General features: G+C 42.7%; 1 protein-coding gene and 1 pseudogene across 1 annotated transcript in view; both read left to right on the top strand.

The window, feature by feature from the left end:
- Positions 1-8485, top strand: part of ME2 (malic enzyme 2) — a 75681-nt gene that overhangs the window by 58720 nt on the left and 8476 nt on the right. The gene's annotated exons all lie outside the window — the stretch shown is intronic.
- On the top strand, positions 5344-7540 carry LOC111723521 (annotated as a pseudogene).

Genomic DNA, 8485 nt, shown 5'->3' with positions numbered 1-8485 from the left:
CTCACAGCAACCTCAAACTCTTGGGCTTAAGTGATCCTCTTGTCTCAGCCTCCCAAGTAGCTGGGACTACAAGCTCCTGCCACAATGCCCAGCTATTTTTTTGTTGTTGTTTAGCAGGCCCGGGCTGGATTTGAACCTGCCAGCCCCAGTGTCTATGGCTAGCGCCTTAACCATTGAGCTCCAGGTGCCACGCCAGTTGATTCCTTTTATATAATACTTTAAAGTCCTAACCTCATTAAGAACAGTTATGATCACTATAACTATATAAAACCTGATCTGGTAGTAGAGGTAAAAATGAGCCTACATTGGGCAAGATGGCTCATGCCTATAATCCTAGCACTTTGGAATACCAAGAAGAAGAATGGCTTGTGGTCGGGAGTTCAAGAGCAGCCTGAACAAGAACAAGACACCACTTCTACAAAAAACAGAAAAATTAGCTGGGCATGGTAGTGTGTACCAGTAGTCCAAGTTCCTGAGGCTGAGGCAGGAGAATCACTTGAGTTCAGGAGCTTGAAGTTCCAGCTGGCTATGATAATACCACTGGGCTGTAGCCAGGAGAAAGAAAATAAAAAAGAACCTAAAAATGTATTGCTTCAGTCCCTTTATAAAGAACCTAAAAACCAGGCTCTAATAATGTATGGATGACCTAGTTAAGCAATTTTAACAAGTACATAACCCCCCCCCCCAAAAGCCTTAAAGCTAATAAGATATTGACACTTAATGAAATATTGGAGAATTCTGAATCAAGATTAGGGAGGGAAGTAGCCCTCAGATTGAGGAGCCAGCATGCAGAGCCAATTTTACTTTAAAACTGTAGCACTGACCAGGAAGAAAATGGCTGAGAGTTACAGCTGTGCTTTTTTCATGGAAGGAGTACGAAGTTGGTACCTTCTCTAAATCTGGCATTTGCCAAGAATGAGAATTCTAGTGAACCATCTCCCACTATGAGCGGAAACCCTAAAGGGCTTTTTGTTGTTGTTGTAGTTTTTGGCTGGGGCTGGGCTTGAACCTGCCACCTCCCGTATATAGGGCTGTCGCCCTACTCCTTTGTGCCACAGGCGCCGCCCCCTAAAGGGCTTTTAATTGATATAGCTTTAATTAAAGTCTTAGAAGAAAATGAGAATGAAGCAGGGGCAACATTCGCAGAACTTATTAGATGTGTAAATGATAGTCAGTATTTAAGAATCTTACTGAGCCAGGCATGGAGGATCACGTGTACAGTGCCAGCACTTTGAGTGCTCAAGAGCTCAAGACCAGCCTGGGCAACATAATGAGACCTTGTCTCTACAAAAAATTAAAACAAAACAAAAGAAGCTCGTTAAGAAAATGTGTGGAGGCTCGGCGCCTATAGCTCAACCGGCTAAGGCGCCAGCCACGTACACCTAAGGTGGCAGGTTCGAATCCCCAGCCCGGACCCGCCAAACAACAATGACTGCTGCAACCAAAAAATAGCTGGGCGCTGTGGCGGGCGCCTGTGGTCCCAGCTACTTGGGAGGCGGAGGCAGGAGACTCGCTTGAGCCCAGGAGTTGGAGGTTGCTGTGAGCGTGATGCCACGGCACTCTACCCAGGGGGACAGCTTGAGGCTCTGTCAAAAAAAAAAAAAAAAAAAGAAAATGTGTGGAATAAATAAGAAGAAATCCACATCTAGAAATATCGTCATGATGTGTCAGAATCTCAACAAAGAGAAGAATATGAAAGCAGCCAGAGCAAAAGATTTCCTTCCAAAAAGCAACTGTTAGACTGACAGGTAAGTGACTCCTCAACAGCCGTGATACCCAAATGGCAGTGGGATGGCGTGTGTTTAAGTTGCTTTCAGGAAATATTTGCCAAACTAGAATTCGCTACACAGGGAAAATATCTTTCAAGAATGAAGGCAAAGTGAAAATATTTTCAAAAAATATAGAACAGGATCTACCATCTGTAGACCTATATTAAAGGAAAGGAAATTTTGTTCCTTAGGCAAAAAGAAAATAATTTCAGATATAAACTAAGAGATGTAGCAAGGAGTGAAGAGCAAAGAAAGTTGTGAATACGTTGAAGGGTACAACACAATGTTTATATTAACATTTTTTTAAAGAAAAATTTAGGATTTTGAAAAATAAGTAGGAACAAAAAGCACAACAATAATAACTTATCAGGTGAGCTGCTATGAGAGGCTTACATTGTCTGGCAAGAAGATAAATTAAAAATTAATTTGAAATTTTGCTAGAAGTATATGTGTATATTTATATAAAGAGGTGGTCAAGTATTGAGGTTCTGCTGTAAAAAAATTAGCCAAGAGTGATGTAGCTACTTGGGAGGCTGAGATGGGAAGAATTTGAAGTTGCAGTGAGCTGTGATTGTGCCACTGCATTCCAGCCTGGGCAACAGAGCGGGACCATATCTCAAAAAAATAAGTGTTGGCAGTGCCCATAGCTCACTGGGTAGGACGCCAACCACATACACCAAGGCCGGTGGGTTTGAACCCAGCCTGGGCCAGCTAAAACAACAATGACAACTGCAACAAAAAAATAGCTAGGCATTGTAGTCCCAGCTACTCAGGAGGCTGAGGCAAGAGAATTGCCTAAGCCCAGGAGTTAGAGGACACCACAGCACTCTATGGAGGGCAATAAAATGAGACTCTGTCTCTACAAAAATAATAATAATAATAATAATAATAATAAATAAGTTAGTGTGCTCTCCTATGAGATCTGTTTGAAATGTGAGCATTTGCTTCCTATTCTGGTTCCTCTGTGTGGATGAGGCACATACCACCTATGTCTAGTCAGCCATCTTGATCCTGCCTCTCTAAGAGGTAACAATAATCATTTTGGACTATGTATTTGGATCTCACTCATGTTTTTAGAGAACTACAAGTTGTCCACTTTCACTAACAGCTTGATTTTTTGTGCTCTAGATAAACATAAATGGTTCTTCTTTTTCTTGTCAATGTTATCATAGGGGAATCTGAAGACTTTTTAGCATTTTCAATAATACAACAATATCTTTACATCACCAAGTAGACAATAAGAAATTCAAAACCACAGGTTTGGAGCCCAGGTAGAGTATCGTAGGCAACCTGTCATTGCACATTTGGCCTCTATGCAGGCATTTCTTTTTTTGTTTGCAGTTTTTGGCCGGGGCCAGGTTTGAACCTACCACCTCTGGTATATGGGGCCGGTGCCCTACTCCTTTCCTTTGGAGGGCATGAGGGTTGGAAGGGCCTTCCTCCAACCCCTTGGAGATGCAGTGCTCACTAGCGTAAATCCAGTGGCTCTAGCGGCCTCTGAGTGCGAAATGCAGTGGCTCTAGCGCCCTGTGGGTGCAAAGTGCAGTGGCTCTAAGGCCCTGGGGGCTCCATATCACTATGCCCTGAGGGCGGGGGGGTGAATAGCGCTCTGTGGGCGGGCAGTGCAGTAGATGAGTAGTAGTCTATGGTATGGATATAGCATGCTTTGTTTATCCATTCCTTCATCAGTGGATGTCTGGGCTGTTTCCACTTTGTGGCTATTATGAATAGTGCTGCTATGAACACACTGTATGTGTACTTGTTTGAGTACCTGTTTTCAATTCTTTGGAGTAGAATTCTTGGGCTGTTATAACAAGATGGCATAAACTAGGTGCTTTATAAACTACAGGAATTTATTTATCATAGTTTTAGAGGTTGGAAAGTACAAGATCAAGGCAGAATTAATGTCTAGTGAGAGCCTCTTCTAACTTATAATAGTAAGATGCTGTGTCCTCACATGATAGAAGCAGCAAGGCATCTCTCTTGAGTCTCTTTTTAAGGACATTAATCTCATTCATGAGGGCCCCATCCACCTGACCAAATCACCTCCTAAAGACCCCATTTCCTAATACTATTACCTTGGGGGTTAGGATTTTAATATATGAATGTGGGGGGATCATAAACATTCAAACCATATGAGATCCAGTATAAAGAATAGAGCTCAGGAGTTTGAGACCAGCCTGCATAAGAGCAAGATTCCATCTGTACTAAAAAATTAGAAAAACTAGTCAGACCTTGTGGCAGGCACCTGTCATTCCAGCTCCTCGGGAGACAGAGGCAAGAGGATCACTTCAGCCCAACAATTTGAGGTGGTTATGAGCTGTGATGCCATGGCACTATACCCAGGGTGACAGAGTGAGACTCTGTCTAAAAACAAACAAAAAGAATAGGACTAAATAATGACAGTCCCAAAGGGAAGCCCTTTCTGAGGCTTCTCTAGCATCAGCCTTTGCTGTAACTCTGCAGTGCCAATACTCACCAGTTATATCTTAGACCACCAGTTATATATCACCAGTTCTATCTTAGGTATGTATCTTAGACCTATATGATACTTGATTATTAACTTGTTTATAGGTAAAATAAGGCCAAGAACTACTTGGCATAACTACCAGGAGCACCAAATAAAATATGTAAAAGAACCCAGCACCATGTCTGGTACATCCTTGATACATAGAAGGTACTCAGAAACTATAAACTGAAAAGAACCAAATACTATTGCCCTATTAGGAAAATTCTGTGTCAACAATTCTGTTTTTGAGTACCTGCTACAATAGGACTTCTATAAGTTGACCGCCGAGGAGACTGTAACAAACTGGCCAATATATAAAACTAGGCTTACTGTACTGATATGTACAGGTGATACATGTCTGATCTGTGAAAATTAGGTTAACTTAAAGAGGTAGTCAGTGTAGGGAGGTGATAAGAGGAAGAGATACAAAGATGAATGAAGAGATCAGCTCTACCTTTAATGAATGCTGCATTGGCATGTACAGTCAGGAGAATATAGAGCCACGTTGTTCTTCGTATATGTCTAATATAGAACTAAATGTTAATTAGAGATAGTCAATATGCTATGTGAGCTCAGAGGATGAAAGAAATCATTTTCCTTCAGGAGATCAAGGAAACCTTTGAGCTGGACCTATTTAAAAATGCATATTGTTTCTGCAGATGAAGAAGATCTGAAAAGAACATTCCAGGCTGAGCGAGGAGTGAGGCCAGTAGGCTGAAATATGTGAGCAAGTGTGTGAAAGTCAGCAAAGGGTCTACCCCACCCTACCCCCATGGGCTCTCCCCATTCTTGCCTTATAAGCTGTGGGCATTTCCCTGGAGTCTCTGTATGGCTTTTTATGCACTTTTTCCCTTTCTGAATTGTTCTTCCTCCCTTTTGACTTTTCCAGCTAGCAAACCCCCTAACCTTCTAGGCCACAGTCAGGATAGATGTCCCCTGTGGAATGCGCCTGACCTTCCTCTGTGCGCCCACAGCACTTCAGACCCGTGGCATTCTCTGATTTCAGTATTGTAGACATTGTTTTTCTTATCACAGTAGACTTGAGATCCTTGGGTGCAGGGAACCATGTCGCTTTCATCATTTTGTAAGACTAATGTTCCATTAGCTTCTCATTCTGCACGGGATAAAGCCCAGGGCTTTTGATGTACTGTAAGTGGCCCTTCACAGGCTGGCTTCAAACTCTCTTTATCCTGGTCTCCTCTCCTGCTGCCATCTATGCTGCCTACACTGCAGCCATTTACACTAGCTTGTAATTTTCTCGGCTTGTTCCAGTTTGGGCTGACCATACTTGGTCTATTTACACACTGCTTTTGTGAAATGCTCTGTTGGCAGGGGCTCTGTTTTCTGCAGGGTAGCCTGTTCCTTTTATCATATTTTTAAAGTGTATATAATGTTTCAGGCATACCCCCCAAAATAATAATATAGCAATCCTCCCTACCCCTTGGCAGTACCCATAGCTCAGTGGGTAGGGCTCCAGCTATATACTCTGAGGCTGGAGAGTTCAAACCTGGCCCAAGCCAGCTAAAACAACAATGACAACTGCAATAACAACAAAAAAATAGCTGGGTGTTGTAGCAGATGCCTGTAGTCCCAGCTACTTGGGAGGCTGAAGGAAGAGAATCACTTAAGCCCAAGAGTTTCAGATTGCTGTGAGCTATGATGCCATGGCACTCTACCCAAGCAAGCAGCTTGCGACTCTGTCTCAAGAAAAAAGGAGGCTCAGAGCCTGTGGCTCAAGTGGCTAAGGCATCAGCCACATACACCTGAGCTGGCGGGTTCAAATCTAGCCCGGGCCTGCCAAACAACAATGACAGCTGCAACCAAAAAGAAAAAAAAAGAAAAAAAGCCAGGCATTGCAGCGGTTGCCTGTAGTCCCAGCTACTCGGGAGGCAGAGGCAAGAGAATTCACTTGAGCCTAGGAGTTAGAGGTTGCTATGAGCTGTGATGACACGGCACTCTATCCAGGGTGATAACTTGAGGCTCTGTCTCAAAAAAAGAAAAATATATGGGTTTGTCAGCTGTGTGCCTTGGAGCATTTTAACCTGATAACCCTTGATCCCCAGACTATAAATTTCAAAATGAGGCTCATAAGAGAAGACAGACCAAGTGGTGAGGCTTTTTTTGAACTCATCAGAAGATGAGTCACTCTTGGAGGTGGGGGACAATTATAAGAGGGACTTTACCTAACAAATCAATCAATCAGTATAACCTGAGGTCTCTGTACCCTCAATGAATCCTCAACAATAAAAATAAAATAAAAGTCAACACTTCACGTTATAAGTGCTCAAAAAAAAAAAAAAAATATGAAGTCAAATTGGCCCTGAAAGAAGACAGAGAAACTGTGGGACGCAGATATGTAGAAGTATTCAAGTCAAACAAAATTGAAATGGATTTGGTGTTAAAGCATACTGCTTCAAGTAGACCTTATACAGCCAGTACAGCTTAGAGGACTCCCCTTTGGATGTGGCAAGGAAGAAATTGTTCAGTTCTTCTCAGGTATATCAAAATGTTTATGAGCAGTCAAGCTAAAGTCAGAACTCAACTGTGATCCATCATGAAAGCTTATGACCATGCAGTGGCCAGGTCCTGAGACCTGGGGCTGCCAGTAGGTTTGACAGCATTAGCAGAGGAGCACACTTTGAGAGGATGAGCCACGGTGCTTATGGTGGAGGCTATGCAGATTATAATGACTACAGTAATGGTTATAGATTGGGGTCAGATAGATTTGGAAGAGACCCTGATTATTGGTATTTTGGAATATGTGATCACAGTTATGAGGATATGGGTCTACGTTCCAGAGCACAATAGGGCACTGTATACACATGTGTAGATTGCCTCATAGAGCTACTGAGAATAACATTTACAATTTTTTTTATCTCTCAATCCTGTGAGAATACCCATTGAAATTGGTCTTAATGGCAGAGTAACGAGGTGAAACAGATATTGAGTCTGTAACTTATGAAGATACCATGGCAGCTATGTCAAAAGACGAAGCCAGTATGCAATACAGATATGTAGAAATCTTCTTGAAGTCTGCAGCAGGAGCAAGTGGTGGTGGCCAAATGATGGGAGGGTGGGCTTGTCAAACCAGTCCAGTTATGGTGGCCCAGCCAGCCAGCAGCTGAGTGGTGGTTATGGACACGGCTGTGGTGGCCACAGCAGCATGAGTGGATATGACCGAGTTTTATAGGGAAACTCCAGTGATTTAAATCAAATAGTGCATAGGTGGCCAAGGAGCAGTGAACAGCAGCTACGACAGTAGTGGAAGCCGTGCATCTATGGGTGTGAACAGAATAGGAGGAATATCTAGCATGTCCAGTATGAGTAGTGGATTGGGGATATATTGATGCTGATCACTAACACTTGGTCAACTTTTTTTAAGAAAAACAAAACTTCTAGCCATGCCTATAATCCTAGCACTCTGGGAGGCCAAAGTGGGTGGATCACCTGAGTTCAGGAGTTTAAGAATAGCCTGAACAAACAGAGACGTCTCTACTAAAAATAAAAAAATTAGCCAAGTGTGGTGTGCACCTGTAGTCTCAGCTACTTGGGAGGCTGAGGCAAGAGGATCACTTGAACCCAGGATTGGCGGTTGCTGTGAGCTATGATGTCATGGTATTCTACCTGGGGTGACAGAGTGAGACTCTGTCTCAAAAAAATAAAAAAGAAAAAGAAAACTTCAGTTTAACAGCTTCTTGTAATACAAATTATGATTTATGCTTATTCTGAAAGTGGAAAGCAGGATTGTTTTAAAGACTTAAGGTTTAGTATTTTTGAACACAACACTCATCTAGGATGTAACAGCAAAGTTGAGTAAACTATAAGTATTAAACAAGTTCCAGCTTTCTTTCCTCAAGTTAGTTATATTGTAGGATGTACTTAAGCAAATTTAGGTTACAGCAGTTGAATTATGTTAAATTTTGCTCTTAGATACCACATGGCATTGAACACTGGGGGGGATGCATGTTGAAAGACATGCTTTTTATAAAACTAAAGATAGGGACAGCGCCTGTGGCTCAGCGAGTAGGGTGCTGACCCCATTTACTGCGTGTGGCAGGTTCAAACCCAGCCCCAGCCAAACTGCAACAACAACAAAAATAGCCAGGCATTGTGGTGGGCACCTGTAGTCCTGGCTACTCGGGAGGCTGAGGCAAGAGAATCGCCTAAGCCCAAGAGCTGGAGGTTGCTGTGAGCTGTGACACCACGG

This window comes from Otolemur garnettii, unplaced genomic scaffold (assembly GCF_000181295.1).
Source record: "Otolemur garnettii isolate 467f Iridium unplaced genomic scaffold, OtoGar3 scaffold00012, whole genome shotgun sequence".
Lineage (NCBI taxonomy): Eukaryota > Metazoa > Chordata > Mammalia > Primates > Galagidae > Otolemur > Otolemur garnettii.
This window is presented reverse-complemented; position numbering and strand designations above follow the sequence as displayed.